Raw genomic sequence first — 9,137 nt, 5'->3', positions numbered from 1 at the left:
TTAAAAAGTTTTGGTAATGGATGGTGGTGATGGTAGCACATCATTGTAAGTGTAGTGCCACTTAATTATATTCTTAAAATTGTTAAAATGGCAAATTTTCTATTACATATATATTATTATAAAGAAGATTAAACTCTCAAGAAAAACTGTTTTAAGAGCAATTTTCTTATTTAGTTACAAAGAAATAATAGTACCACTTTGTGCTGTGGCATGCACATACACTAAAAAGTGAGATATGGTTCTTTGATGAACAAGTATTTTGACTAATCCCAGTATGGTTTTGCAACACGAGCTAACCAATGTTTGCTGCTTCGTGGCTTAGATATTAGGGGTAACTGCCCATCCTGATTCATTTGCTAGTAGAAAGATAACAATTGAGAAATTTTCTTCAAATCCTTAGAATACACTGGGTATTTCTTAGGTCAGGGATAGACCAAGTTGATATTTTGGGTTGTAAGACTGGAAAACATTGGCTATTTTATAACTTCTCTCCTCATACATCCAAAATACCTATTTCCTCACTGCTCATCTCTCTTTTAAAAGATCTTCATGGTTCATGAGCAAATAGAAGGAATCCATTTATAACCTTCTTCTCTTCCTACCACTAACTATTCTTCCCTATAAGAACCTGTACCTGTCTTCTCTGCCTTCACCCTTTTTACTACAAATGATGTATCCAAGCTCCCAATTGAGGGATCACATCCCTTAGCACCTCCTCAAGGGCTTAACTCATACAGGTGTCTTCCTCTCTGTTTCATTGTTTCTTTCTCCTCTATTGGACATTCTCCTCCCTCCATACAGAAAAGCTTCAGTGTATCTCCTACCTTAAAATAAAAATAAAAATAAAATAAAAAACCTTCTACTGGGATGTGGCTGTGGCTCAATCAGTTGGGCTCCCATCTACCATATGGGAGGCCCTGGTTCGTGTCCCAGGGCCTCCTTGTGAAGGCAGGCTCACCCACACAGTGCAGAGAGCCGCCAGCCTGCAAGCGCTGCGGAGTGTCGCCCGACCCGCAGAGAGCTGGCTCAGCAAAGTGACCCAACAACAAAAAAGGGATCCAAGTAAAAACACAGAAGAGCGTGCAGCAAATGGACACAGAGAGCAGAGAGCAAGCAAGCCATGGGGGGGGGGGGGGGGTGGAGGAGGAGGAGTCAATAAAAAATAAATACAGACACAGAAGAACGCACAGCGAATGGACACAGCGAGTAGAGAGCAAGCAAGCGGCAAGGGGGGGGATTAAAAATGTATATATATATATATAAAAACAAAACAAAACAAACCCTTCTACTGACCCTTTGTTACTCTCCATCCTTTGTCCCCATTTCTCGGCCCCTATTGGTCAGAGTCTCCACTCCATCACTTCCATTCTGTCTTGAACCCAGTTTAGTCAGGCTTCTCTCTCCAAAACCATGGAAATTTTTTTTTGTCAAGGCTATTAATACTATCCATGATGCTAAACCCAATGGATGCTCAACTGTCTTTGTGCTTCTCCATCTTTCAGGAATATTTGGCAGGCCTGGCCTTTGAATATCCCTCTTCACTCACCTACTGTGTCACCAGAGGACCTGGGTTTTGACCTTCAGTCCTCTTCTTTCACAGTAGATCTCACCTGGTCTCAGGGCCTAACATTTCATCTGTTGGCCTATGACTCCCAAATCTGTGTCTCCAGCTCTACCTCTCTCTTGAGTTTTATTCCTGATATTTAGCTGCCTACTTAATATCTCCACCCCCACCCCACCTTGGATACTCAATGGGCATGTCAAACAAACTGACCAAATTGGAACTTTTGACTTTCCCTTCAAATCATTGTTTCCTTAGTTTTCCCCACTCAGTAAATGGCACCACCATCTACCTAGTTGCTTCATGTCTCACTTCCCTTATGAAATACACTAGCAAGATACCTCTATGTCCTGAATATATCCCAACTCTGTTCATGCCTCCTTGCCTTACCTCTTAGCCATTTTTGATCAATTCTCTTCCCAGCAGGAGAAAGAAAACTTTTAGGATATAAATAAGATCCCACCATTCCCTTCCTAATGACCTTAACTAGCTTTCAATTAGAATACAATCATAATTCCTCAGTTTTACTCATAAAAACCTACTTGTGTTGGCCCCGGGCCTGTCTGTACTTGTGCTGGCTCCTTCCTCTCATTTAGACTTTAGTTCAAAAGTCATTTGTCCAAGCAGGAGAAAATGATAGAGATGGAGAGGTGAGGAATTTTCTTTCTTTTTTTTAAAAAAATATTTATTTATTTATTTCTCTCCCCTCCCCCCCACCCCGGTTGTCTGTTTTCTGTGTCTATTTTCTGCATCTTCTTTTGTCCGCTTCTGTTGTTGTCAGTGGCATGGGAATCTGTGTTTCTTTTTGTTGCATCATCTTGTTGTGTCAGCTCTCCATGTGTGCGGTGCTATTCCTGGGCAGGCTGCACTTTCTTTTGCGCTGGGCGGCTCTCCTTTCGGGGCGCACTCCTTGCCCATGGGGCTCCCCTATGCAGGGGGCACCCCTGCGTGGCACGGCACTCCTTGCGTGCATCAGCACTGCACATGGGCCAGCTCCACACGGGTCAAGGAGGCCAGGGGTTTGAACCGTGGACCTCCGATGTGGTACACGGACACCCTAACCACTGGGCCAAGTTCGCTGCCTGGAATTTTCTTGTTTATCTGTTTTTTGTTTATGGAAATAACGAAATAACAAAAATGCTCTAATGGTGATTGAAGTGATGAATGTACAACTATGTGATCATACCAAATACCATTGATTGTACATTTTGGATGAATTGTATGCTTTATTAATATGTATCGATAAAATGGATTTGTTTAAAAAAAATGTCCAGACTTTCCTTGACCACCCAATCTACAGTAGCACCTGTCCCATTCTCCAACACAATCATTCTTTTTCTTTTTCTCATGTACTGCTATCTGAGATTATCTTGGTCATGTTTTTATTAGTTTACTGTGTTGCCTCATCTCCAACCCTTGCTAGAATTAAGCTCCGTGAGAGGAGGCCCTTTTGTCAATTCGTTTCCTGCTGTTTCCCCAGCAGTGCATTTTCTGTCATGTGATTAACCAACAACTGCTGGATGAAAGAGTGACCATCCTGGACACTCAACAAAGATATTTCTAAATACTACAATAGCAAATGTAGTTGAGGAGACTGTCTACTACATTGCTCACTGTCCTATACGTAGAGCCACAGCCACATGAGAAATTCATTTTAGAATGCATCAGGGAAACTTTGCCTCCACTGAGAACTTGTGGCTTTTTCTTTTCCAGTATTAAAGCTGTCACTGATTATTTCCATTTTTGTTTTGTCTTGACTATTACAAAGCCAAAAACCAAATTTCAAACTCAGACAACAATAGTTCCCCTGCTGGTAAACATGAATTCTTGTACCTTTCTTGGGTTTATTTCCTATTTTTTGCTAACAAAAATGGTAGTACGATAGTGACATTTGTTATGTCACCTCAATTTATTTTTGGAGAGAAGTGTGATTTTAAAAGTGTATTTTAAAAAAATGTGAAGTGCTAGTATTTGGGCTTAGGCTGGAGAGCTACATTTTGGAGATGTTGACTTGGAGTGATTGTGACCTTAGGAGGGAGTGTTCTGGCGTTAAGGGTTTACGTGTTAGTGTGAAAAAATTTATCATTGTTAGGTGATTTGCTGTGATTCATATTTGGGATTTACTTTAATTAGACTTTGACTTGCTTAATAGGAACCCAACCTGCTGGGTGTTAGGGTTTTTAGGCTTATTTGCATTTCTTGACCTGATGAGTGTCACTTCAGAGTTATAAGCCAAAAAATTTGTTGGATGCTGACCGTTTAAAATTCTCTTGGAGCTCCATGTCTCAGTATTGAGAAGAATTATACCTTTTAGTCCAGTCTTAAAATGCTATGCCTTGATCTTAGGCAAATTCATGGGCTACGCCCATCTAAAGTTCAAAGGAACTATTTTTAATTGTTGTTTGGGTCTAGGGATGGTTTTGAAGTTTATGGAGCATAATACATACTTTACTATAGCGTGCCAATATTAAAAAATAACTCCTTTGAAGTCCAGAATGTGTTGGCATTTTAATTTATTGGTTATTTTCTATATTTTGCTTGTGGGAACAGCATTCATAAAATAGCAATAGGAAAAGCATATACTGATTCGATATTAATGAGTATCTTATAATATTTGTAGTAAATAGATATAGATGATTTCAAGAATATATATGAGGTTAAATCATTGAGGCATAAAAATGAATAAGTCTCTTTGAATAGTTAAGTATGCTTTTAAAATAACCTTGAAGGTATATATACAATGTAGAGTAATTCCATTGTATGTAAGAACTGCACTGTAGTTTAAAATTCTCTCTCATATAAGCCTTGTAGGTAAATATTACTTAGCAATTGGATGCAAAATTATACTTTAATTAATAATTTAAGCAGTTTTGAAAAAGAAATATTAATATTTTCTCACAAACTATTCTTTTCCAGGAAACAAAAGTCTGTTTCTTTTGGTAATTAAAACCAAATAAAAGAAAATAAATCCCATATAATATTGTGCAAGTAATTAATTTTTAATTAAAAAATTAACTGATAAAATAAACATTTGAAAAAATAAAATAGGCATTTGTATCCACACTTATGTGGGTCAAAATTTTATACAAAAATCAGGGCTTGCATAAAAATATATTTATATTAAGATGTATTATTATATCATAAAGCTGTTTTTATGGACTAGTTCCATATAACTTTCTTAGTACATTATATATGTTAAATAATAAAATTTGTTAACATATAACTTTATTAGAAATATATATATATATCCAGTATATTGCCCCTGACCCTCCTTTTGGCATAATTTAAAGCATTATAGTCAAAAGTAATTTCAATGTAAGTGACTATAAGGTTATTGTTGAACATCCATCATAAAGCTTGGGGAACTTTCCAAGTGCAAATGAAAAGTGAGTTTATCTTGACTTGCTCTTTTTCCACTGTTCTTCCCTTAGGATGAGTAGAAAGACTGGCATGGAGTAACTGGTGGTATTAAACTAGCTACATAACTTCCCAGGATTTTTTTAAAAATTAAAAAAAAATTTGTTAGGAGGTACCAGGGATTGAACCCAGGATCTAGTCATGAGACGCCAGCACTCAACCACTGAGCTACATCTGCTCCCTGATGAAAGTTTTTTTTTTTTTTTTTTTTCCTGTTTGTTTTTAGGAGATACTGGGGATTGGCTCCGGGACCTCTTACATGGGAAGCAGGTGCTCAACCACTTGAGCTACATCTGCTTCCCAACTTTCTAGGAATTTAATCATTGGATCAAGATGTTTTACTGAATATCTTGCCAGAATTTTAAAAGACCCCTTAAGATCAGGAAGGGAAAAGGAATAAGCAGGACAAAAAAAACTATCCATCTATATCTATAGAGATATCATTTATTGCCATATTTTCAATTCAAAGTCAAGAAACTTTTCTACTCAACTTCTTGGACAGTGCTGAAGGCTTGAAAGTCTTTTGGCTCATTGTTGGTGTATATCTTGGCATTGCAGTTAAGAAAAAAATACTCCAAGGTCCAGGAAAGTTTACTATGGTGTCAGATGGTTATGAGTCAAATTCCTAGTGTTTCTCTGCTCCAGGCTGAGTAACTGGTTTTAAAAGAGGCAATCAAGAGATTCTGCCTTTGAACCATGTGCACTCAGGGCCATCTATCTTCTCATTAGTGTGAAAATCATTGTTATTTCTGGAGCTTGTGTATAATCAAGACATGATAACGAAGGTTACTTTTCACCGAATGCAATAGCGTGGTTTTTCTTGATTTTAAACCCAAATTCAAAGAAATAAGGGTGGGTATTATGGCTGCTTTTAGGCTTAAAAGTCACTTATGCTGGGGTTCAGTTTTGTTCCTCGTTGTGCCCTTTGCTACTTTTTCTCTTTTAGTACTGAAACTAATGGTACACTTGTCTCCCAGGTGAATGACGTCTGTGCCAAGGAAAGCAGAGAAATAGGTAGAAAGCCAATCTGGGAGATAATTGGTAAACTCAAGATTGATGTCACAGAGCACAAAATAGTCCTCAGTAGGGGAGATGAGAGAAGTTGTTTCTGTAAGAGGGAATTGGCATCCCTAGATATTTAAGTGCTGATTAGCTAAGAAAACTCCCACAAGTGCCTATGGTTGTGTGGAACAGAAGCTATCTCTTCTTCCCTCTTTTTCCTTCCACTCTAATGTTCTGGGATGGAGTCATTGAAAAGGCAGGTAGTTTTAAAATTAGTACTCCCAATTTTCTTTTTTTAAAAGCTCTATTGTGCAATTTGCTTTGTTTTGAATGTGGTGAAAGAAGAGGGTATGAGACCTGCCTCATTCCTGGGGCTGCCACATGAGTGCTGGGTGGGGTGGCCTTCCTTGTGCCCCCCATGACTTGCCCAGCGAGCCATGTTGGCATCTGTGCCAGGGGAGTACAGTTGATGTCCGGGGTTCCTCTGTGGAATTATTGATGAGGCTTGCTGGCTGGGTTCCCTAGGCTTATCAGGAGGGGCAGGAATCTATCAAAAATGAAGAGGGAAGTCATTAGGCATGGAATTCATAACCATGGCTTACCTGGAAGATCTGCCTCTTTGAAAAGTAACCATTCTATGTGTGAATTTTAGATTTCGAGAGTTAATCCTTTATTCTACTCCTTCTGAGAAATCATTTTTGCCTTTGTTGTTGTCCTTATCATCCCATTGCCATGAACGAACATCTCCCATTGTTCTCTCTTTCCCATTCTGGCTGGTCTTCTGGATATCGCCTGCCTGTGTTGTGTTCCGTCTCACATGTGTGCATTCACTGATATTCTGTCCAGCCATGGGTACCCTCCCTGCATGCAAACTGACCTCCTAATCTCTTCCTTCTCTGAATACCACCCACACCTGCAATCCCTGTGACGGGTATAGTGATAGTTGTTCTCCAATTGTGTTATATATGTTAGCTTTGTTCTCTCATCTAGAGTACAAGTTCCCTAACAGCAGGGGTGAAGGGGTAAGGGTGGTAAGAAGACTAACTTTTCCCTTTTGTACTATTTGAGATTTCTTTACCTATTAGGTACAAATATAACCTACTAAAATAGCTAAAAAATTGCATGACCTTTCCTGGTTTCATATATTTATAAAAATTAAGATACAAAACAAAATATTCAAAAACATTCAGTGTTATAACAAACAAAAATCCATCTAGGTTTGCTAAGTGTCATTTGCTCTTGAAGGAAAGATAAAAATAAATAATAGTGTTAATAGTTAAAACAAAATAAGATTTGTCTGGCTGAATCCTAATAATAGTGACCTGACTTCACATAGGGGGCTTCCAAATCAATATAAAAAAGCTTCCTGCATATTCAGATCAGTGCTATATACTTAGCTGCTGTCAGTGGGAATAAGCAGACATCAGCTATCAAGTTTCTAGCTTGGAAAAATCCATAAAGGACACAGACACCATGGGGACATCATACAGACAGTTCATAAAAATAACTTGCCCAACATTTTTGGAATCTGATGCAAGCTGTACTTGTGGCTCTTTCTGTTTCCTTTGCTTTATCCAGTAACAACGGAAAAGAGGCCAGTCACTAGGGCTATGGAAACTTGGATGCTAAGAAACACCCAGTACCATGTAAGACAATTAAGGACATGACAGTCAATTACCTGGGAGGAATAGTGCTACTGTAACGCAGTTGATGTTTAGGATTCAGTCAGAGGACCAGATGGTGAACAGGTATTATTTGAAGTTAGAACAAAAGAGTTTATTGAGGTACAAATATTTGAGCTGCACCAGAGCCCCAGATGCTTCCACGTCCATTCACAATAAGGAATCCATAGAACAAACTATCATAATTCACTGTAATAACCAAAAAGAATGCACCAAACCATTCAGAAATATTTACTAAGCATTTATGACATGCTAAGCATTCCAGGGAATTTAAAGATATATCATTATATCATTATTCCCTCATTTTAAGGAGTTTAAAGTCTAGTAGAGAAATGAGGTTTGTTCAGAACGTATGTGTTAGTATCACGTGCTAACGATTTTCTTTTATTCAGAGGATGCTAAGATCACTTACAGTTCTATTAGAGAGGAGGGCACTTGGAAGGTACATAGGATTAAAAAAAAACTTTTTATTAAAGTATAGCCCACATAAAAGAATGTACATAACAAAAAGAGTGCAGGCTAACTGAAGTTTCATACACCAAACAAACTAGTTATGTAACCAGCACCCAGTCGGAAGAGTACAGTTCCCAGAAAGCCCCTTGTGCCTCCTTTCCAATCACTCTTGGGAGGAAATGAATGTAAATAGGGAGAAAATTACTGAGGGGGATCAGCATGCCTAAAGATGTGGAAATGGAAAGATGTGCTACATGTTTGAGGAATGCACTAAGGAGTAATTTTCTCGGAGTATCACTCCAAGAACTGGGTTGAGTGCATGTTGTAGAGCCTTCCATGCGTAGTATAGGAATTAGATTTTATTCATTAGCCACTATAGGTTTTTGAGCAAGGGAGGAATATTTTAGATTTTTTGATGATGGTGGATAATAATTGGTGAAGAGAAAGATGACAGATTGGAAGTTGGGAGACCGTTTGGGAAACTTCTATAATAGTCCAGGTATGAGTTAGTTTTGACTCTGCAGTGGCAGCTGGGACAGAAAGTAACTGATCATCCACAGACACTACAAAGAGCCAATAAGAACTAACTGGTGAGAAGGGGGAAGAGTTAAAGAGTATCTCATTCCATAGAACTAGTCAAGAGAATATGCAATAATTTTCTCAGGTAGTTATTTTCTTTTTGTTAAGAGTTAACGTAGTCTTTGAATGCTGGCTCTTCAAGAAAGTTCTGAAAACTTTACAGTATTTAAATAAAACATTGAGTTACTCTAAGGAAACTCTAAAGAAAGTAACTGACCTTTCCAACAAAAAGAGTCCTTTGTTAGTCAGAAACATGGACTGTTTGTCTTTTCAAATGGGTGCATTGTAGAATAAACATTTTGCTGGGAAAAATTGACTCCAAGGAAGATTTTTGAAAATGTCACTTTAAGAGCAAACTATTGGGTGAAGCTGATCAGCCTATATAATCATCTTGCCCTTAAAGGATTTTCATTAACCCAGATTTCTGGGTAGGATTAATAAAT

This window comes from Dasypus novemcinctus, chromosome 3, assembly GCF_030445035.2.
Source record: "Dasypus novemcinctus isolate mDasNov1 chromosome 3, mDasNov1.1.hap2, whole genome shotgun sequence".
Lineage (NCBI taxonomy): Eukaryota > Metazoa > Chordata > Mammalia > Cingulata > Dasypodidae > Dasypus > Dasypus novemcinctus.
This window is presented reverse-complemented; position numbering follows the sequence as displayed.